The sequence below is a fragment of the Dipodomys spectabilis genome, unplaced genomic scaffold (assembly GCF_019054845.1).
Source record: "Dipodomys spectabilis isolate Male_0828 unplaced genomic scaffold, ASM1905484v1 ptg000324l, whole genome shotgun sequence".
Lineage (NCBI taxonomy): Eukaryota > Metazoa > Chordata > Mammalia > Rodentia > Heteromyidae > Dipodomys > Dipodomys spectabilis.
The window spans coordinates 1,974,265-1,998,222 of NW_024871001.1; the positions used below are offsets into that span (position 1 = coordinate 1,974,265).

The 23,958-nt window shown below is 36.9% G+C and overlaps 1 pseudogene; it reads right to left on the reverse strand.

The window, feature by feature from the left end:
• Nucleotides 1–8,826: 8,826 nt before the first annotated feature.
• On the reverse strand, nucleotides 8,827–9,648 carry LOC122128177 (annotated as a pseudogene).
• Between the last annotated feature and the right edge of the window lie 14,310 nt (nucleotides 9,649–23,958).

The following is a 23,958-nucleotide window of genomic DNA, read 5'->3' on the forward strand; positions in this document are numbered from 1 at the left end:
ACAGGGAAGAGAAATATACATGACTAGGAAATATTCCATTCACACATGTATCCCATTAGTCATAAGTAGTGATCGAAGATGTTCCTGTTGCTTGTCATCTCAGGATAGTTCAGGTGGGGCCTTGTTACACTAACGGTCATTGCTGACTGAGATGTGGGGGGTAGGTAACTTTCTGTTTAACCTTTGGTTCTGACCTTTTTGGATTCTACCATAGCTGTAAAGCAACTACTGGAGAGAATGGTTCAGAGCAAAGTACACAGATCTGAAGTAGAAGCAGAAACGCCAAGCTTTGAGCTACCTTTTGGATATTTGCCAGTCCATGTGAAAAGACTCAGTGCTTTTCTTTGTTTTAAGTAAAAGCACCTTGAAATTGCCTGTTACAATTAGAAAATGAAGAGAAAAAAATAAATCTCTACAGTTGATCTCAAAAGACTTGTTTTAGGATCTTCATGTCATTTAAACTGATTAAGAAGAGGTCTGCAGTTGTGGGTAAGCCTTTAGTGATTTTATCATCTCTCACCTGTTGATGTAAAGATAGAGACAAACAAAGGAAAATTTCCTTTACATTTATAAATGTATATTTCAACCTCCAGCCTTGTTTTTAGAGATCCTCCCATGTCTATAGTTAATCAAAATAACCAACTCAAATTAATCTATAATCTTACATATTTTGGGTGGTATATTCTGAACTTCTACAGTCATATTTTGAAATGGCAGTGCATACCGACTCTATCAAAGCCAACCTGAAAAGGGTACATACTGTATGCTTCCAATTTCTTGGAAATTAAAATGATTAGGGGCCTGAAGGCAGAAAGGACTGGACTGAATAGGTAAATATGCAAATTCATAAAAGTGCTTCATATTTTAAAACCAGTATGCTACTGGCACAAAAACAAACATGAAGACCAATAAACACATGAAGAAATGCTGAACATCCCAGGTCATGAAGGAGATTCAAATTAAAACAACACTGAGATTCTATCTCACCTCAGTAAGAATGACCATTATCAGGACTATAAACAACAACAAATGTTGACCAGGATGAGCATTAAAGAAAAACCTTTATCCACCGTTGGTGGGAATGTAAGCCAGTACAATCCCTACAGAAATCAGTGTAGACATTCCCCCCAAATAAAAGTAGAGGTATTATACTATCCATCATTACCAGTCTTGGCCACTTATCCAAAGGAATCTGAGTCAGGATATTGATACCTGAACACTCATGTTCATTGCACTACTATGCTCAATAGCCAAGCTATATAAACAGCCCAGATGCCGAACAACTGATGAACAGATTAAGAAAATGTGGTATATCTGCATATATCACATTTAATTTTATATACAGTTAATGTACAGTGCATTAAGGTACATTGTATCCATGCGTGAAACATTATAGTGAATCCCCTTTGAACAAGTAACATGTACTTTAACAAAATAAATGTTATAAAGTTGAAACACATCCTATTTTGGGAGTCTGTACTTGTGAGGAGGGAAAATGGAGGAGGGAAGGGAGGGTTAATATGGTCATGATACTTTATATTCATGTTTGAAAATGGACCAATAAAACTTACTGAGATTATTTGGGGAAAGGGAAAGAAAAGAAGAGAATGAGTTTGAACAAGATACATTGTATGTATATATAGACAGGTCAAATGAAACCGTCTTGCACATGTAATGATAATAAATACACTTTCTTTTTTGGGTCTGGTTGTGGGGCCTGAACTCTGGGCCTGGGCGCTGTCCCTCAGCTCTTCAGCTCAAGGCTAGCGCTCTACCACTTGAGCCACAGCGCCACTTCCGGCTTTTTTCTTTTTGCTTATGTGGTGCTGAGGAATCGAATCCAGGGCCTCGAGCATGCAAGGCAAGCGCTCTACCACTGAGCCACCTTCCCAGACCCAATAAATACATTTTAAATGTGTGATTACCGAAAATTTTTAGAAAAATATTTTTAGTCATTAATAAACTTTGATCAAATATAGACCAAGTATAAGCTATTCCACCAAGGAACTCAAAATGCTGTAGAATAAAAATATATCTGTATGATGATCTAACAATCCAAAATATAATCAGAATTGATATCAGAAAAATATAAATGATACAGTGAGTATGAATGGAATTCAGGCTGAAGAATGCTGCCCAGAGAAGAAAAGGAGTTTGTTCCTGTGCTTCAGATTGATTGTATTCTGAAGACATGAGTGAATTTTTATTTGCATATATGTATATGTATGTTTAGATAAGCATGCATATATATATATATATATATATATATATATATATGCAATGAGTTTGTGTATTGATAGAACGGAGGCTGTGTTTGACTAAGGAATTAAAATATTCAGCTAAACAATGTGCTTGCTTTAAAGAAGTTGCTACAAAATGCATAGCACATTACCATCCTCACCATGTATGTAAGTTTGTGGCTATTACCAATAATATGGTCTGAACCATGCTCTGCTAACTACTTCTCCCTCTTCTTAGAAGTTGTACCTGAATAATCCACTAAGGGATATCAACGGAGTAGAACAAAATATCACTCTGGTTTTATGGATCCGTAAATCATCTTTCCCTATATAGCAGGCCAAAACAGCATTCTTCATACTCATCAATGATTGAGCATTAAAATAACTGTTGAGAGGAATTAGATAGAAATCAGGACCAATTGTATTTGACATGGAAACTTGATAATTTTTTATATATTTATTGTTTTAATGATTTCTAGGAAGATAAATTTCTTAAATATGAACTCATAACCTCAGTACTAAGAGAATGAAACTAGGATATTGCTAGATCCATCTATCTAGTATTTGTTTTTCACTTGAGAAATGTGTATTAAGAACATTTGTGTTTAGACAAAATTATAAAAGAAGATTTAGTCCAGGCATTCTCTCATTCTCCATCATTGAAGAAGCACTGATAAATGTATAAAATCTTAAAAATTGGGGGAAAAAAGGAGTATGCACACAGGCTTGTTTCAGGAACATCTGGTCTTAAAGCCTGGCTCTGGGTCCAAAGGCTTGGCAGCATTCAGATAAAACAATTGAATATAAAAAGAAATGAGAAAATGACTTGATTTGCAGTTTTAACTAAAACCGGGAGAAAGAAATTCTCAGTCTCCACCTTGCCCATAACAATGTCATAGCTCATAGAAAAGACAAGCAAAAGTCAGGAATTATGCAAAAGAAAGAGACTTTTTTTTGGCTTCAGGTTTCCTACAGGTGGCCTGTCCTCACTCCCAGTGGGAAATTTTCTAGAAGAATCCTAATCCCTAGGGTCCTTGTTTATAGGCTCACCAGCATATGCCATCTGTTCTTGTGAAAATTCTTTCTGACTGTGGGGATGATATTTTTTCCCTTCTACACAGCAGGCACACTTCGTTCTTAGAAATAATATTGTTTAGAATGTCATTGTCAAGTGTAACTATCTCCATGATTAAACAGCATTATTCTTCCTTGGATTTTAAATGTTTGCAGGTGTCTTGTTGGCTGTGACCATTCTGTTTGGTTTCAGTTCTTTATGTTAATTGTATTGATACTTAAAGAGCTAGTGCAGCTGTTTCATTCCTTGCTTGCCTCTGAGAGAGGAAGGCTTCATCTGTGGATATTGATTTGCCAAAGGACCCCAGGGTAATACAATTCTATGCCTCATTGAAGTATCGTTTAGATTTTGCTTCTAAAATATGGATCCATCCACATTGCCAATACTGTTTTTCATCAGATCATACAAAGGTACAAGATGCCAAAGGCAATTTTAGACTGATACTCTGAATTAATATTGCTGGTCTGGTTTTTATATTGTTTGTAAGCATCTGTAGACAGGGATAGAATACGCTGATAAAAGCAAGAGTGCAGTTTTCACAACTTTCTCCTTTACCACGCATTCAACTATACTTACATATTCAATAGAAAGATTAAATAACTCCAGAGTGGCAAATAGGAAACTAAAAACAATCCCATATATTTTGCAAACATGATTATGGTTCCTATTCTATCCATTCTCTCATTAATATACCAAATTCAATCGGCAATTATAACCAGCATACATATAAACCAGGGCTCATTCATGTGATCGGTGATATTATAAATGCTTTCATTTTGTTTTCACCAATTCAATTTTCTCAAACCTGTTTAGATATCCTTTTTTACAAGAGGGTAAAAATAAGCACAGAAAAATCTCTAGATCGTTGGAAGGCTTTTATACATATACGATTTGAGACTGTGTCTGATGACATGGTTTGAACCTTACCAAAATAAAATCAGAGGCTTATTGAAGCTAAAATGAAAACCAAAATATTAAGATATCAATGCCCAAAGGGGGAAAATGCTTAGTTTATTATTTAAATTAGGATAAATAAGATTTAAGTTATGGATTAATTTAACATCAGCTAACGTGATAACTTTTAAACTACATGCCAATTTTTCTCCTAGGGAGATTCAATACCAATGTATGAAACAGATTATTGGTGGAAATGCAAACTGAAATCACCTAATAGCACCAATGATGGTTGAGTATGAAGTATGTAACTAAAAAGATAAAAGTGTGACTTCTGAAAAGCCTAAATTGGAATAGCCACTGGACTTTAGTTCGATGATCTTTGGTAGGTAAGTTAAACATCCTACCATGTCTTGGTTTTCATATCTGAAAACTATAATCAGTAGCCAGGAGCTGGTGGATGACAACTGTAATACTAGCTATTCAGGAGGCTGTGATCTGGAGGATTGTAGTCCAAAACCAGCCTACACAAAAAAGTCCCCCGAGACTCCATTTTCAAAATAGTTACTAAAAAGCAGAGCTGGAGGTGTGTGACTCAAGGGGTAGACTAACAATTGAACAAGCAAAACCCCAATAACAGTTTTAAAAATCAATATGGCCTAACATCTCTCATGTCACATGTCTAGCAGATTAAATGAGTCATTACATTTAAAGAATTTGCAGCCTTTAAAATGTCCTAGATTTTTTTTTTTACTACTTTGGTGGTGTCAATACTGTGCCCACTAAAATTCAAACAAATTTTGAGATGACTTTCAAATTCCCACTGTGATATATATTTCTGATTTTTAATATTAAAAGGAACATAAGAGATAAAATAATCATGCTAGGCAATCTTAAGGAAAATTTTGTCTGAAAATTTCTTTGAGATCCAATGAGGTATGAAAAGAAATAAAATGTAGACATTTATTCACAGATTTGTTTGTAAGTGGGACAGACTACACAAATGAGGTAAGTAATAATACTGCCTTACTAATACTTGACTATGAAAAAATTTACTTGTACTGATTGTCCATTCACCTTAACAAAATTACCATTTCTTTCTTAATTCTGTACTGATTTGCTGCTTCCATTGCTAAATGTCCACCCTACCAGTAGTAAGAACAAATACTGAAAATCCAACATAGCATTATTTTGAGAGAGAAGCCAGTGTAATCTCTTATATCACTGAAGGATCGTGATTTATCTTCATAAGGATACACTGCATACACATTTTCTTTTCTTATTCAGATTGCTTATGTCAGTACCATTATTTAGGAACTCAAAAAAATCCCTTATTCATCATCACAGAACACACACACACACACACACACACACACATTTCAAAATCCTGTCTTGCAGCAAATCTCTCCTGCTCACTAGATTTACTGGTCTTACTATTTGCCATAGCAAACAAAAATGGGCTAGTTAAATTTTTAAAATATCCCAATGAAGATCCAGTTTATAGTATCATTGCATGATAATATACTGTGAGCCTGAGACTCTTAGCCGAAAAGGTATGTTCCAAACCAATGAGTAATACAGGGTGCCATCTGTTTCTGTTTGATAGAATACACAAAGGCAATAAACGAAAGAGTGGAAATGGAAGTGCCCATGCTAATTACCACAAATGGTAACACATGTATAGTGTTTTGTTTCTAGGCCCAGTGACTTTAGGCTGTTCTAGTTCAGAGTGTCAGTAGCAAAAGAGAAATATTTCCACCAGAACCATAGTCATTATGCCAATGATGTGAACACTGAAATTTCCAAAGGATCCATTTATATTCAACATACCAATTAAAAACAGACACAATATTACTCTATTGTCTTTGTTAGGCGATAGTGATTACCAAGATAAAGTAAGGTGATTGTTTCACTTTGAGATCAAGATGGCTGAATTCAATGATTTCTTAGAGGACTTATTTTTGTCAGTTGTGGGGCTTGAACTCTGGGCCTGGGCGCTGTCCCTGCACTCTTCAGCTCAAGGCTAGTGCTCTACCACTTGAGCCACAGTGCCACTTCTGGCTTTTTCTCTTTATGTGGTGCTGAGGAATTGAACCCAGGGCCTCATGCATATGAGGCAAGCAATCTACCACTGAGCCACCTTCCCAGCCCTCACCCCCTCCTGAGGACTATCTTTTTATTTACTACTTACCTAAGTAGTAAAAATTGATGGAAGTCTAGGCACTATTCATTTATATATGTAATTCAAGCTACTTAGGAAGCAGATCTGAGGCTCAAGTTTTGAAGCCAGCACAGATAGGAAGGTCTGAGAGACTCTAACCCCAGCTAAGGAGGAAAATGTTGGACTGGAGGCATGGCTCAACTATAGAGCACTAGCCATGAACAACAAAAAAAAAAACCACAAAACACCAAAGAAAAGGCAAAAAAAAAAGTGTGAAGCCCTGAGTTTGCATGTCAGTACTGGGCACAAAAAAATATTTTTTGATGGAATGTATAGCAATCCAATGCAGACAGTTAAGGACTCAGAGATATTAACATAAAGGTAACTCAATGATGTTCAGAAACTGGCTAGGCAGTGGAGGAATTATGGCATTATGACCATAATATGTAGAATGAACATTTGAAATTTGAAGCACTTTCTCATTTTGTCATATATTTGTCTATATTAACCAATTTATGTTCCCATCTTCTTTTAATCTATACTGTGTACTCAAAGAGGTTAATTGTATAATTTAATTTGAATATTATAAAGCATCAAAAGGTTAGGACTAAGGAAAAAAGGAAATAAATATGATTTAAAAATGTAGAAAGGAGTGTTGGGAGTTTTGAGTTATATTTTGGGCTAGAAAGTAAGGGTGCCTAATTTATATCATAGATAGACCCATCCTGTCTGGTGAAAGCAGAGTTTTATCCCTCTATTTGTCATTTGACAGTTAAATACTGGCAAAAGGGTGTGGCTCAATTGTGAGTCATCACAGGTATAGAATGTGTAATATTGTGTCAAACTAACATAACATGGGCCTTGATTTATATTCATTTCTAGATCACAGTGGAGAAGATTTAGAACTGTATTTTTGAGATTCCAGTGCAAACAGAATTCTGGGTTTGATTTTGCCAACAAAAAAAGACCTACATTAGATTTTAAATGTCAGCGTGAAGTAGAAGCTCTTATTATCTAAGAGCACTATAGACATGCTCTTGGGAAATTGCAAGCATGAGTTTGCAGCAGAGGTAGAGCCCAAGCCACTTGCTTTACAAGTACAAGCAGCTGAGGTGGTCACTGGTGGCTGGGCTTGATTGATGTACTTCCAGATTTTCTGAAAAGCAGCATGTTATTTCTCTGAGTTTTATAATACTCTAGGTCTTTGTTTAATACTTTAACTCTCCATATTAAATTCCTCTGTACTTGAGATGTTCAGAGAGAAAATCTGATGGGCGATTTCTGTTGGGTTCATGGATTCATATTAATATGCGAAATAACAAATGTTTGGAAAGTTGGGAACACAAGTCAATATATACTGTACAAATGAAGCTTGAAAAATCCAAAGGAAAAGAATACATTCACACTATGCCTGGCTTTGCCAACTAGCTTTAGACACCTTATTATATGAAAAACATATATTTAAACAGTAGAATTACATAAAAATAATAAGTTTTTATGGCAGATGCTCTTGAGAGGACCAGCCAAATGTATAGCCGATTCACAGTTCCCATGTTATTTTCCCTCTTGAATTGATGTTCACTGCAATGATAGATTGAATTTCACATTGTTTGAAAATGTGTATTCTGTTTCCTAATTCTCAACCTTTGTTTATTCTTTATTAAATATTTTCCAAAAAATACTTTAGAGTCCTACCTTCCACACAGCTTCTTTACAGCCTTTTAGTTTTTGAGACAGAATTTTAAGAGCCCTTATAAAGCCAAGAAGTATTGATTACTCCTCAGTGCACCCAAAACCAGCGTTGATTTCAATTCCTTCTATAGCCTTTGCTTCTCCCTATAATTTTGTCTTCTGGCTCAGTGATAAAGTGGCTGTGGAGACTCACATTAGGGGATAATTTGTGGAGGGGAAGGGAAAAAACAAATCCTTTAACTAGGGATATAGGTGGACCCATTGCAACAATGAGATGTACAAGTCATTATGTCAAAAAACGAACTTTACAACTTTGGTGGGGGGTGGAGGGAGGATCGGGTGGGGGGGAGGGGAGGAGTATGGGAAGGGATGGGAAGGGATGGGAAGGGGAAACAAAGAGGAGGCAACAATGCTTGATAAGAAATGTACTCATTATCTAGTCCATGTACTTGTAACTCTTCTGTATGGTATTCTCAAAATTAAAAAAAAAAAAAAAAGAAAAGAAAAGGATAAAAAAAAAGAGGAAACAAAGGGTAAGTCTGGGCACATGGATGCAGAGAAGAGTGAGGAACACCACTTCCACATTCCTGTATTTTTTCTTTTAAAAAGAAACAACAAGAACAAAAAAAGGCAAGGGTATGTTTAGTTGGAAGAATAGAGAAAAAATACCCTAAAACTATTCTATAAGCTCCAGAGGTGGATGTTGGGAACAGTCCCTAGGGAGGCCATGGAGGGGGTTGGGGGAGGGGGCGGAGCAGGGAAGGTCAGGGCAGTGCTTGAAGCATCAAGTTCCTCAGGACTTTCTGTCAACCCACAGCCCATAGTCACCCCACAGCCCACCACATCCACATTCACCAGCAGCTTGATGACTTCAAGACCCACCGCTTACTTGAGGGAGTCTGTGAAGACGACACCGTTCTGAGCCTCTAGTAACGAACCATTGATGCAGTCAGAGAACTTGATGTCACAGATGATGGAGTTCAGGTCCCGGGACTTGACGATGGTGTGGGTCTGGTTAAAACGTTCACACTGGCATTCCAGTGGGTGCTGCTTGTCAGAGAAGACATCACCCTGCAAAGCATTCTCATACGGGCAATATTTCACCTGAACCTGCAGTCTGATGTCACACAGCTGCTTTTTGTTCCCCCCTTGGGAAGTCACAGACTTCCTGTATATTCCAGGGCTCTTAAGTATAGCTCTCCCTGCCTTGCTGCTTACTACACATCTGAATATCAAAAGTGGGAGAGCACACTACAGGATAGTGGAGAAGCATTGTTTTAAAGGGTTGGGGAGACATCAGTTCTGGATCACTGAGGGCTGTAGGGGTCACGTAAGTTGATGTCTCCTCCAGCTACTTGTCTACAATATCATGGCACACTGTGGGGTAAAGAGTCAGTCAAGAAAAAAATATACCCCTTCTCCCAAAGGGTCTCATAACTTATTCTCCTAGGTACTCACCAAGGTCAGAGCCTCCTCCCTCTGAGACTCTTATGCTGCTCACTCCTGCCTCTCACAACTGGTGGCCAATTCAATTCTCCAGCCCCCAATAAACCCTCACCAGCTTGCCTCCTCTTAAAGAGTGACATAGACCCACCATGCTGAGAGCTGAGGGACAAAATGTTTTCCAGAATCCCTGCTCAGCAGCTGCAATCCCCAGGGTATCTCTGCTGAAGGGCTTGGCACTTCCATGTTGGATCCATCTTTGCAGATCTCTTGAGCTCCAGACTCTGCCACAGCCGACAGCCCCAGCCCCAACCACAGCTGCAGCGGGGGCTCTGTTACTTTCTCTTAAAAATATAAGTTGATTTTAACGTGATTTATGTCCACCAAGTTCCTTTTCTATTTATCCACATGAATCAGGATGTCAGTATGAGCATAGTAAAACCTAGACCTTAAAAAATTCAAGTCTTCGGAGGATAAAATCTAATTTTTTTTATTATCTTTAAGTAATTGTAAAAGGAGTTGCCATTCAACAAAGCAGTTTTGAATACAGTGCATCTTGATCAATGTCCTGTGTCATTATTCTCTCCTATCCCTCCCAACCCTACCCATTCACTCAAGTTTCTTATTTTTGTAGGATATACATTAAATTATATGACTGCATTCTCCCCCGCATTCCTCTCTTAAGTTTTCTACTTCCCTCCTCCCCTTTGTTCTACCCACTCCCCTTTCAAGTACTCATTTACTGATGCTTATTTTATTGTGGTTTCTTTAAAGTTTAATTTAATTTAATTGTAAGGGTGATGTACAGATGGGTTATAGTTATATACATAAGGTAATAAGTACAATTCTTGTTCAACATTGTTACTGGCTCCATTTTCTCCCACTTTCGCTCCCCGCCCCTCAGTTTTAAACTTATCTGTTGCATTGGTTCACCTTTTGTCCTTTGTCTCGCCATTTTTGTTATTCCCCTTCCCTTCTCCAAATCAGATAAACGTATATACAAGACACAGGGCACCGAAATAAAAAAAACAGTTACAATAGGGGACATGATGTTTATTTTGTTGTAGGGTGAGCTAGCCTACAATGTGTCTTTTATTCTCAGCCTGAAAATTACATTCAAGAAACAAATGATCCAACATTTGTTTTAAGTAAATCTACAATCGAACTATATATGAGATATGGAATTCTTGATGAGTAAGTAATTTTTAAACCACAGGGATATAATTTAAAGAGCCAACTGTTTCTTACTAATATCTTTACATTTGTACAACAGACTCAATATCCCATGAAAGAATGAAGAATTCAGAATTTTCCCTTCTTGAAAATTAGTAGACTGATCTGTTTAGAAAACACAAAATTCCTGTTTAAGAGATAAATGAAATTATTGATAAACATAAGCAGCATTAGAAGCATCAAAATATTTTAGTCCTTTGGCATTGTCCCAGATTTCACAAGAACAAAAGATGGGCCTGGAATGTTTTTAAAAATAGTGTGAAGGAAGGGATAGTAGGAGCAAAAGGAAATGTACTCATTACCTGACTTATGTAACTGTAACCCCTCTGTACAGCATCTTTTTAATAAAATACTTTTTTTAAAAAAAGAGTGTGACTGAAGTACAGAAGAGCTCAGTTATATTATATTATGTAATTGATAGGCTGTAAACGGTCTGAGGCTTTGGTTCAGAGGAAGATATGGTGTTTATTATATTGTATGATAAGTGAATCTGTTTTTTTTTTGTCTCACAGAGTGATACAAACTTTATTTTCCAAAGCTATTGATTATGCATGCATTTTGAAAGCATCACCGAAAACAAACACACTTAGAGTTTGCTCATCCACTGTACAAAAACATGAAAGACTCAATGAAAAATTAATTCGTATAAGACTTTCTTAAAAATCTACAGTTGATCTGTTCATTTTGATGTATTTTTCTACCCCTACCTTCTTATCTTCTGGGGAAATGTAATACAGTATTTTCTAGAGTGTTTTGAACTTGGAGGTTTTATGTCTAGCAGGAGGCACAGAAGGAAAGAGATACCTTGTTTGAAATAATGTGAACTCTCATGTAATAAATACAATAAGCACTAACTCTGATACTCACTACACTGACACTAAACTGAAATGGAGTAAATATACAAAGATTCGCCTTCTCCTGAGAGACAAAAACAAAAGCAAAAACAAAAATTCTCCTTGGACTAAAAATGCAGGTTATAGCCTGTAAAATAGCTCAATCTCAAGGACAACCTCTGTTTCTTGATAAGTAAAGTTGGGTTGAGAAAGAGACTACTTTCTAATTTCTACCAGGTTTAGAAATAAAATTAAAAAAGAAATAAAATGTAAGAAATGTGTTCTTGTTTTTCACAGAACTGCAAGCTGTCTTAGTGTTCCAGCTGAGCCTGGCATCCCAAGTATTCACAGGAAGCAGACATCTTAGATGTCCCCAGCCACTATGTAGCTGTAACAGCAAGAGATGTCTCAAATTGAACCAGTAAAAGAACTAAGCCCAGTCAGACTACAGAACTGAGAATTATTAAAATGATCTTCTTTTAAGCCACTAAACTTTATAGTGATTTGTTATGCCATTATAGATGACCAAAACAGAGATTAAAATGCTCTATCAAATTTTACTTGTAGTCCATCTGGCCCTAGTATTATTCTGTAGCAAGCAATATATATTAAAAAGCTTCATTATCATATTCTCATAAATAAATGATATATTAGCATCCATAATTCCTGCATTATAGTACTGTGATTAACATTTTTATCTTAACCATGCTCAACTCTCTTTATATTTTCTATCTGTAACTTTTGAGACAAGAATGTGTAACATGAGGGGAGTTGGCATATATGGCTTCAATAGTTTCAATGTTTTTCCTACAATTTTTTGAAAACATTTTATATGTAAAATACAATTTTCTGTTTTTTGCCTTATAAGAAAGCCAAGATTCTCCAAAAGAAAAAAAGAGACTGACAAATCTGAGCGCCAATAGCACAGGCCAGTACTCTTAGCTACTTAGAATACTGAGAATAGGAAGATGGAAAGTTGAGGCTAATACTGGCAAAAACGTTCATGAGATTCCTCACCTCATAGCTAGGTGTATGCCTGTCATCTAAAGGTAGGTGAAAGATGACATTGGAAGTATCACTGCTGTAGGCAAGCCCAGGTAGAAGAGTCCATGAGACTCCATCTCCACACAAGGGAAGCTGGACATTGTGGCACCTGCCTGTGATCCCACCAATGACAAAAAGACTACAGTAGGCAGATCTCAGCTCAGGCTGCCTCTGGTGAGTGGGGGGCAAGATCCTAATTTAAAAATGACCAGTGAAAACTAGTGTTGGATGTGTAGCTCAGTGATATCATGCCAACCTTGCAAGCACAAAACCTTGAGTTCAAACCCTCAGTACTGCCACTAACAAAGAGAATGATTAACAGACTATTAAATGATGTATCTATATAGCATGTCACTAAAATCTATCATAATTTGCATGTGAAGCCTGAGCTTTGGAGAACTACTGGTGTAGTTTCCTGGTCTGAAGACCAGGAACGTGAATAGCATAAGATGGACATCTCAGCTCAGTTGTCAGGCAGAGGGAGGTTCATATGCAGTTGATCTATTCTCTTCAGATCTTCATAGGATTAGATGATACCACCCACATTTGGGATGACCATTTGTTTCCCTCTATCTGGTCATTTAATTGCTAATCACTTCCCAAAACACCCTCACAGACACACACAGAAATAATGTTTAACCAGCTCTCTGAGCACTCTGACTAAACCAAGTGGGCAGATAAAATTAACCATCTCAATAGTTATGCTCCGTGAGTACAGGTAAGGTGCACCAGGGAAGAATGAAGAGAGGGGTAACAAGATCCATTGTGTTTATTCTGAGCCTGAAATCGTTTGAGTTCAGGGAAGTTAGCAATGAAAACTGGTCTACATGCACAAGTGAACCCTTGAGGAGGGCGGAGGAGGCCAGAAACCTGTAATGCAGCCAGGGAATGAATGGATAGGTAGAGGAGGAAGAGGAGGAAGAGGAGGAGGAGGAGGAGGAGGAGGAGGAGGAGGAGGAGGAGGAGGAGGAGGAGGAGGAGGAGGAGGAGGAGGAGGAGGAGGAGGAGGAGGAGGAGGAGGAGGAGGAGGAGGAGGAGGAGGAGGAGGAGGAGGAGGAGGAAGAAGAGGAAGAAGAAGAAGAAGAAGAAGAAGAAGAAGAAGAAGAAGAAGAAGAAGAAGAAGAAGAAGAAAGAGGAAGAAGAAGAAAAGAAGCAGTGAGTCAAACACTAAATCTGTCTCTGTATAGGCGTTGGTGAGTGAATGATAAAGGAACAGTCGATGATCAAAGGTGGAGGCCTTGAGATCAGTGAAAACCAAAAGAAAGAAAAAAAACCTCCCATATGGTAATTTAAATCAAAAGAAAATACTCTTAGTTGCTTCAGAAAATTCTGGTTAGAAACTAAGAAGGAATGAGCCAAATTCACCATATCACTCTGGTTCACTCTTTTTAGGTGACTTAGTATAAATTTTGATCATTAGAATACTAGCTCCTCCTTCTACCATTTTTGAACATGGTGGGTCATATCAAACTGAGTGATGTTAAGTGATGTGCCTGCCTCTACATGTGTTCACATGTCTTTCCTATATGTGTGTCTTCCATTGAGCTGTGGCTCAAGTGACAGGGCATTAACCTTGAGCACAAAATCGCAGGGACAGCACCCAGGCCCTGAGTACAAGTTCTAGGACCACACACACACACACACACACACACACACACACACACACCACCCAAAGCAATGGAGACTACTGCTAGCAGATAAAGTACTATAGCACTGTCATGGGCTCACTTGCTCTCCCTGCTCAGACTCAATGCAAGAAACTAACCTATGTTCATTCAAAAGAAAGAATATATACTTCATACTCCATCCACAGTGAAAACTAAATCAGAGCAGGAAAGCATCACTTCATCATCCAGGGCATGTTCTATGATCAGGGCTCAATACACTCCTTTCAAACAATGAGAAATCTACATTTTTATCAACTGAGGTCAGTGTGGTGAGGAGAACTTTTCTTAGTCTTTAGCACACAGCTTGGTTGAAAGACTAAATTTCTCCAAGGAGCTGCACATGTGGAAGAAGGGAGTACATATATAATGTGTTTGAAGTGAGTTTTGATGGTTACTATGACAACTTCTAGTCAAAAGAAATATTCAATATTCTGTGGTATGGGCAAGGAAATGTAATTAAACACCACAAGAATGCAGTTATCTCAGTCATATGGCTGAGTGGACCTAAAGCAACTTGAGTTCATTTATTTCAATTGCAAAACTCGTTTATCTCAGTCTTCCAATAACTGTCAAAAGCACCGAGCCCACTGGCAGTTACTATACAAATCCTTGTGCAGGAAATCTTATCTTATTTTTCTTCCAGCTGCAGATAAACATGTAAAGTATGGTTTTGTGGAAATCAGAATAATTAGGAGAAAATATATAACGTATTAGTTCAAAACCATCTCCCATTTCTCCCTCAAAAGTATTTTGGCCCAACATTCTGTCATTTCCTTCTTAAGGAACGCTTTGAGAATCATGTTTCTGTGCCACTGCCTTGCTTAACAAAGAGTAAACAGTCAAAGTTTATTCAGATATTGAAGTGAAGGAGGGAAGGAGGAAGGGAGATGGGGAAGGAGAGAAAGAGAGGGAGAGAAGAAGAGAGGAAGAGAGGAGAAAATCCATAGTATGGTGTTAAACTCTAGTGGGTGAATTAAAATTCCTTAAGTCCAATTCCCTAAAAACTCATATACAAAATATACTGTATGATAACAAATTTTGAATACTACATAGAGAGTTCACAATCATGAACGAATTATTGCTATTTTCCTTTAAGAATAGTCGTCTCTTTGGGCTTTCAAATATCTACATACTTATCCATTATATGTGCACTTGCAAATTTCACATCTCTCAGATAATTTTCTGATACTGGATAATGGTATATCCCCTGCCATTTCCCCTCTCTGTCTGTCTGTCTGTCTGTCTATCTACCTATGGGTGTGGACATTATTCATATGTTAGTTTGTGTATGTGTCTGTGTGTGGTATAATCTTTCAAAATCTTTCAATAAAGTTTCTTTTATAATCTCTTCTGACCATTTCTTGGGTAACATACAGTTTCAGCTGAGTAGAAAAATAACTAGGCATGCTTTTTGACAGATGGATCCAACATAACCTATCGAATTATCATCTAACCTCATGCATAGACTTTCCTCTACTTTATTGTAAAATAGTGAGATATTACATAATCTGGGATAGAAGTGGTAACCTTACATTGCTGTTACAATTATTACCAAAAAAAGAAGCTTGGTTCTAGAAGTATTGAAGGAGTAGTAGAAACAAGAGTGATTGATATCCTGCGTGGGATGTTGAATATTTGTCAATAGACTAAACAAAAAAGTAGAGTTAAGGCTTAGAATAAGAGATGCCAGGGAAATGCAATAAATAAAAACTGGCCTTTAATGAACTATGTAATCAGTTGGCAATAGGAAGTGATAGGACTAGTGAGAAGGATATTTGTTAATAGTTAGAGAAGCTGAGTGAGAACTCACTGGCCCGTAATGGACAGAATAATTCACAAGGCTAACAGATAAGTCTAATACATAGAAACCTTTAAAGCAAAGCCAAAATCAACCAGCTGCAATTCACACTATTTTATAGTAACTACAAACTGAAACACTTTAATATTAGGCTGATTGATACTAATCAAGGCAGGACGTTTTACTTCAAAAGAATGAATTACTAACTACGTGCTTTACTTGTAGTTGAAAATGACTTAAAAAGAGAGGATCCTCTCTTAAATTGGTTATTTTAATTATATCTACCCATTCTGTGATTTGCAAAATTCCTTTAGTTAATTTCTACTAGTCATTATAAATTTTAAACAGCTCCTGGTAAGCTTGAGTGGAAATTATAGGGAACAGAGCCAATTACAAATGGTTGATTATGAAAACACCAGGACCCACAATGTTGTTTGAGAATTGTCTATATTATTTAATGGCCTGGTAAGTGACAATACCTATGGCATTCATTGGTCAGACACTGATTCCATTTCTCTGTAACTTCATTGTTTGCTTACGGTACTATCCTTTAATGGATGTGAAAGATCTGAATGGATTTAAATAATTTTGTCTCTAACATCTGTATATGTCAATAATATCTTTTCATCTGAATTCTAAAACCCTTCATCATCTAACCTCAGCCTCCACTCACAATAATCATCATTAATGTTATCATTAATCACTAATATTTTTAATATTTAGTATTCATAAGATTCTTTAAATTATCTCTCTAACCATCACAACAAACCCATAAAACAGATTACATTATTGTATTCCTTTTACCAGTAGGGTTTAATAACATTCATATAAAAATTCTTCTTCCTAACCACCCCATATAGAAGAATCGAATTCTAAAAGTCTTACTAAAAATGCATTGAAATTACATGGAAGAGCTTTCCAACACATTTCTAGTTCTAGTCACTTTTTAAAGCAATAAGAACAAAGAAAGGTCAAAGAAAATTAATCTTTAAAATGTGAGCGAAATATGTGTAAATCTATATCCTGATGTAGAATTAATCCTGCACAAGGATATCAGGAATCTGGAAAATGAAAGAGACTTGTTTTCAAGGTCAGTAATACCAAAAAAATGCTCTTTCATGCTGTGTGTGGTCGTAATTAAAATTCTCAGAATCCCAGTGGTCTCTGATCAGCAAATTAGGTTTTCAAAAATAAATTAATTTGGGGCCTCATCTCTTTTGTGTGACATCAAGACAAATAGTCTTCACTGGTTGATAACAGATATGCCTGACAGTTCCTACCATTATATTCTCTCATCCTTGCACATTTTCTTCTCAGGTCTACCTTTCACTTGATTCTCTCTTAAAAATGATTCCCTTGTCTAAATGTACACTTTCTATCATATTGTTTATGTGTCCTCGTTACAGACACTCTCGGCCTTTTAATAGGATTTATTCCCAGAGACAATACTTTCAGGCACTTCCTACACCTTCCATTTATAAATTTGGTGTAGAATTCCCTTCAGCTGGCCTTCTTAAGGCTGGTAGCTTGAGTACACAAAACCACGGAACTCTTTGCCCTTTAGAAAATTCATAGTCATGTCCCTTTTACTTGGCTCTTTTTCTGAGCTGCTTGCTGAGTGCAAAATATGCAGGCCCCTTCTTGCCCTTTCTTCATTGGAATCAAGCTTAGAGCTCAATTTCAGTTGACATTTCTTGGGGCTGATTCCCTGAGTGCACATAAACAGGACACTTTCCATCTTCTTAAGAGTCTAAATTACAGTGTTTTGCTTAAGACTCCGTGGGAGACTTCTCCTGAGAGCACACATGCAACTGCCTTCCCCATTTTGGGTCTTATTAACCAGCATATGTCACCCTCCATTTCGTTTTTTCTTAAGACTGATTCTTGAATGTAATATTCAGGTCTCTTTCTGCTCTTCATTTTAGTAATTTTGAATGGGGATACTCTTCTGCCATACCTTGTTGTGGGCCATGATATTTTCAATATACATGAGCTGTGTTTTAGGGATCTAGCATCAGACACTATCTTATGTGTCCTTAAAGGGTCTGATTCATTGAATGCTTGTATGTGGGCTCAAGCACTTTCTTCTTTTGAATCCTGTCCAGGACTTTATTTTACTTGGCCCCCATTTGGGACTCCTTTCCCAAATATACACATACAGGACCCATCCTGATCTTTATTTTAAAATGCTACCTAGGGATCTCTTTATTCTCTCAGGACTCATTTGAGAAAAAAAACGTGGCTGAGATTCATCTCTGTGGCATAGATGGAAAAGACACAAACTAAGGGCTGGAAAGGTGCCTCAGTGGTAGAGCACTTGCCTTGCATGCATGAGGCCCTGAGTTTGATTCCTCAGCACCACATAAGCAAAAAGAAAAAAGCCAGAAGTGGCACTGTGGCTCAAGTGGTAAAGCACTAGCCTTGAGCTGAAGAGCTGAGGGACATCGCCCAGACCCAGAGTTCAGGCCCCACGACCAGACCAAAAAAAAAGAAAAAAAGATTAAAAAAAAGACACAAACTAGAATATAATTCTTGCTCTCTTGGTTTGTAGTAAACTAGAATTCATTGCAAAGTAACTAACAGTGGCTCCTTGCACAAGGGTAAGTTAAGCTTTTTCATTCCTAATAGTAGTTTGGATTTTTGTTTGTTTTTTGGGTTTTTTTCTTAGTTTGGATGTTTGACAAAAATAATTTTGCCAGTCATGGGGCTTGAGGTCTGAGCCTGGGCGCTGTCCCTCAGCTCTTCAGCTCAAGACTAGCACTCTGCTACTTGAGCCACAGCACCACTTCTGGTTTTCTGGTGGTGAATTGGAGATGAGTCTCACGGACTTTCCTGCTCAGGTGGGCTTTGAACCATGATCCTCAGATCTCAGCCTCCTCAGTACAGGCATGAGACACTAGCGCCTGGCTAAGATTATTTTTTCATTCTTAAAAGCAACTCATTTTACCCACAGGGTCTTGGATCTCAAGATTTCAGGGCCGCTTCTCTTTGTTCTTTAAATGAAATACCAACTAACATCTCATACTGAGAATCTGAGATGTGAATCTCCTTTTGCTTGATTGAGCACTCATCTTTTTCCTTTACCTGTCTTCCAAAACACAGAACTAGATGTCAAGAACTCCAATTCTAGGTCACATTTCTGAGTTCTAAATGATCTCCAATGTGTACATGATCAAACCAGGGGATTCTTTTAAGCATGGACAGATGTGAGAACATAGGGTTTTGTGCTATTGGTATAGAGGCTTTCATGTCCCAAGGTCAATGATTTGTAATTTGAGCTTGATTATAAATTGAATATTACATTATGTTATATTTGAATATCAGCATTGACAGTCTGTAAGTCACATTCTTATTTGTGCATAATCAACACCTCTTGATAGTACAACATCTTGTAATTACTATGGAAAAACACAAGTAGAAGACTTAAGAAAAAGGTAAGTAGGATACACAAATAATCATTAACTTTGACTATGTTTTCCCAGGAGATTATTGGGTCTCTACTTTTTCTAAGATATTGTCCTGGCAACCATGAGAGACAATTAAAACATGAAAGTCTGGCCTGAAAAAATGTGTGAATTACAAACTGTGGTATTTGTAAACTTAAGCCTTTTTGATTCAGGGTATTAATTTTTTTCTGTTCCACAATGGATTTTTGAAGCAAATAAATAGCTTGTATCAATAGGAAATGTGATCATTACTTTGCTGGCTGATGGCAATGTTCAAGGTCAGTTTGTCTTTGAGTGAAGGGAAATCAGCTTCAGTAGACACGTGGGTGCTGCTTCAGAGGCTTCATAAGTTATGGAAGAATCACAGCCTTGTCAAGCAGACGTGCAAACTATGGAAGTGCACAACTCCATCTCTCTAGGGATAAAATTGAACCTTATTTTGTAAAGATTAATTTTCCCTTATGTAGATGACAGGCATATAAGCTCCTGAATTCTAGCTCTGAAAGGAAAAATTCTCCTCACATGCTAGGGATATGAATAAGGTTATATAGCATTGTAATAGTCAATTAAGCATTGCTCAGTCTCATGATCAGCACTCCAAGACCATGTGTCCTTTCCCACACATACACCCATCACCACTCCTGGCACAATGGTGGGAGAATACTTTCTTGAATCCTGTGTGCTGTGGGACTTTCTAAGGCCTTGTAGCATAACCAGAAGTTGAGCAATTCTGCATCCATCACTGGAAGAGATCAAGTAGCTCACATCACAGTCAGAGATTGATACCTGTGGAAAAGAGTCTAGGAAGACAATTCTCAAACATCTACTGCCCCACCAGGATGATTCACCATAAACAGAACATAGGATACTAGTTTTAACTCAGTGAAAATGGATAGGGTAGTGTACCTGTGGCTCACTGGTGCTCTACCTATTTAGGAGGCTGAGCTCTGAGGATTGTGATTTAAAGCCAGCCCAGGCGGGAAAGTTCATGAGACTCTTATCTCCAATTAATTAAGCACAATTATATCAGAAGTGGAGCTGTGGTTTACATGGTAGAATGCCAGACTCAAGTGGAAATGCAAAGTAAGATCATCAGGCAGAGAGGAAGAAAGCAAATGAGCAAGTGAGAAAGAGAGAGAGGGAGAGAGAGAGGAGAGAGAGGTTACTTTTCCTAGTTATAATTGAGGAGAACAAAAGAGATAACAAATGGGTAAGTAGAATTGAGAAATATTCTAGAAGCAAATAGAAGTTAGCCTAAAAGCAGAAATGGTATTGTGATATTGTGGTAAATAAGTGTGAAGTCATATTCTCTACTTGTATTTACTTATTTGAAATCCATAATGATCCTATTTTTACTCTATTTTACATCTGAAGAAGCCCAGTGAAAGCGGGATTAATTTTAACAAAGAAAAAGGTATGTGTTGTTTCCAGAGACTGAGTCTAATAATTGCAGTAGCACGCTGACTGCCTTATCTATGCCAACTATTGATGAGTCTAAGGCATTTATTTTCAATGTGGAGATCTTTAGATATAAATGATCATTCTTTTTTTCAAGTTGAAAAGATAATTACTTCACATCCTATTTTGTTATTGTAATTGTAAGGACAGGTGGCTAGAAGTGTATTTTTGTTCTGATCTCTTGTTCAGATGTTTCCTAGGAAACATTCTCTGGTGTGTGTGTGTGTGTGTGTGTGTGTGTGTGAGCACGCGCTGGCGCTACAATACAATTCTTATCTTCTTTGGTTTTGTTTGATTTCATAGCTAAACATTGTGTTCCATGAGGTCAAAAACTGTTTCTTCTATTTATTTTCAATCTTTTAAAATCAGGACATATTATGAATTCCATAGAAAGCACATAGCCAATATTGAGATTTTCCTATCCAATACTGATATTTTATCACCACTGATAATTATCTTTAACTTTCCTTAAAACATCTTGGTCTATTGCATGATAAGAAAGGAAATAAAAATATAATTCTTCTGCCATCAAGGAACTCATGGTATAATATAAAAAGGTATATATAAACAGATAATGTAGCAAGGATCCATAGATTCATTATTAATATTGATTAAATATTTGATAAGTAAATCTAGAGTTTCAAGGTGATGGAGTGATCTAAGCCTTGTTTTTATAAGCAATACTTGACTCACCTGGAACTAAAATTAACTTGTAGAAATCATTGTGCTCTAATTCCTAATTTTATAAATGAGGAATTGACATAATGTAATACTGAGGAGTAGTTTCCACATTAGTCGAGGCTTGATAGTGAACATACACACAATTGGTAAGCAAAAAGAAAATGAAAAATAAATAAATGTACTTATTTCCACAAGGACTTTTGTAGAAACAACCACTTCTTGAAGAAATACAGAATCAACTGTACTCTCACTACTTATCTTGCTAGCTCTGAACTGGTAGAGATCTCAAAACAGGAGAGAGTGTCATGCTTAACAGTTTTGGATCATTCAAGGTACCAAAAATAAAGGCTACTTGCTTCCCCTTCCAAGATCCCCTTCCCTCCTAAATCCAACTGGTGAAATTGATGATGAATCATATATTTTGGTCAAGTTTGCAAGGAAGGCACATGGGATCTCTTTTCCTGGTTCCTTATCTGGATGATCTGGTGCCACTGCCCAAGGATGAACGCATATAAAGTTATAGGAGTGGTAGTTTGACAAACAACCTCTCTCTCTCTCTCTCTCTCTCTCACACACACACACACACACACACACACACACACAGCTAATAAGAACAGAAACAGAATACAATCCCTCCCATTCTAGTCTTCGGAAGTTTGGTGACATAGTGAGTAGAAAGGTTGATGCCAATTTCTGACCTAGGGCTATCTGACAGCAGTTAAGGATAGCTCAACCACAATGATAGAAGCCAACAAGAGTTCAAGCAATCATATTAGAGTAGAGCTAGGGAAAAAACATGGAGATAATTGTACACAATTCCAATTTTCCATACTCCTTGGAGAAAGGACATTATCCACAAAATCCAACACTCAGTAAAAGATCTTTAAAATAATACACATGATATTAGAATTTTAAACAGAACAAACTTTTAGGATAAAAATAGAAATCTTTTTTTTCATTTACCATATTACCATTTTCATTTACCATATTAAAGAACAAGACAGTGAAAATTTTGAGGTTTCAAGATCATCATTAAAAGAAAGAATCACCATTTCTCATTATTTATCATCTAACCAGTGCTCAGCAGCATACATAGGAAGGAGGTGTGTGGCGAGAGGCATATGGATGCATTTTTATTCTTACCAACAAATCTTTTCACCATTGACATTACTCAAAAATTTAAATAACATTGTGATAGTAAAAATAATACAGACCTTTATTTGCCTCTATTATTGTTTTCAATATATCTAGATACAGTGACTGGTGGCTCTAGGTACAGCCCCTACCAGAGCTCCCCAAAACAGGACTGTCAACTGAGACTCCCTCCAAAGTATCCATACTGGCTTAATGGTTTTCCCAAAGACTTATTTTGTTTTTTTAAAGGAAGACTATTTGTGAGGAAGAGAGAATTTTCAGACATTTTATCATTTCTGGCCTTCATTTAAATCATTAGTATTTTAATTTAGGGTAGTTTTTGTTGTGCTTGGGTTAGTGGGGTCTTCTAGAAAGCAGCCATTCAGGCAGAGTGATGAATAAAAGAAGCTTACTGTGAGATAATTCCCAAGACAGAGAATCACCATCTATGATACAGATCCAATTATTTCTCAGTTAATCAGAAGGAAATTGGCAGCTCAGACTGCTTCTTAGAGAACCCCCACATGAGCTCTTCCTTTACAAATGTGATAAGTGTTTTGTGTTGCCTAGGTAAATACTCATCAACCACTTTCACATAGTGAAATAGCATTTGAATAACTAGGATAGTCAATTGTTCATAAGAGCCAATTTAGTACACATACTGACTGCTATAGACATCGTGTGACGCCACTCGATTCTGAGTCACATCCCAGCTTCATTTTCTTAATAGGAAGTGTAGATTACCTGGCAACAGGGAAAATCTTCTATTATTATTTAAATAATAATAGAGTACAGAGCCTTGTAGGACATCTGGCTGTCCAGGAAGACTATAGGAAGTTGTTATAGGTAATAGGATGACAATTAAAAATAGTTTATTCTTCTCCTCTCATGTCAATTATAAATAGCTTTTGTGTAATTTGCTTTTCCTGGTGATTCTGACTCTCATTTCAAAATCAATTCATTAGTTTATTTTCTTCTTTAAGAAAGAAAGAATAAAATCCATAGTTGTATGAAATAATACAAATCAAACAATATTAAGCTAAAGAAATATTACATTTTAAAAAGTAGACCAAACGACCATTTTCTGTTACATATTTCTCCAGTGACATATTCAGAAAAAAAAAAACTACTGTGCAGCATACCACAGTAATGATCAGCG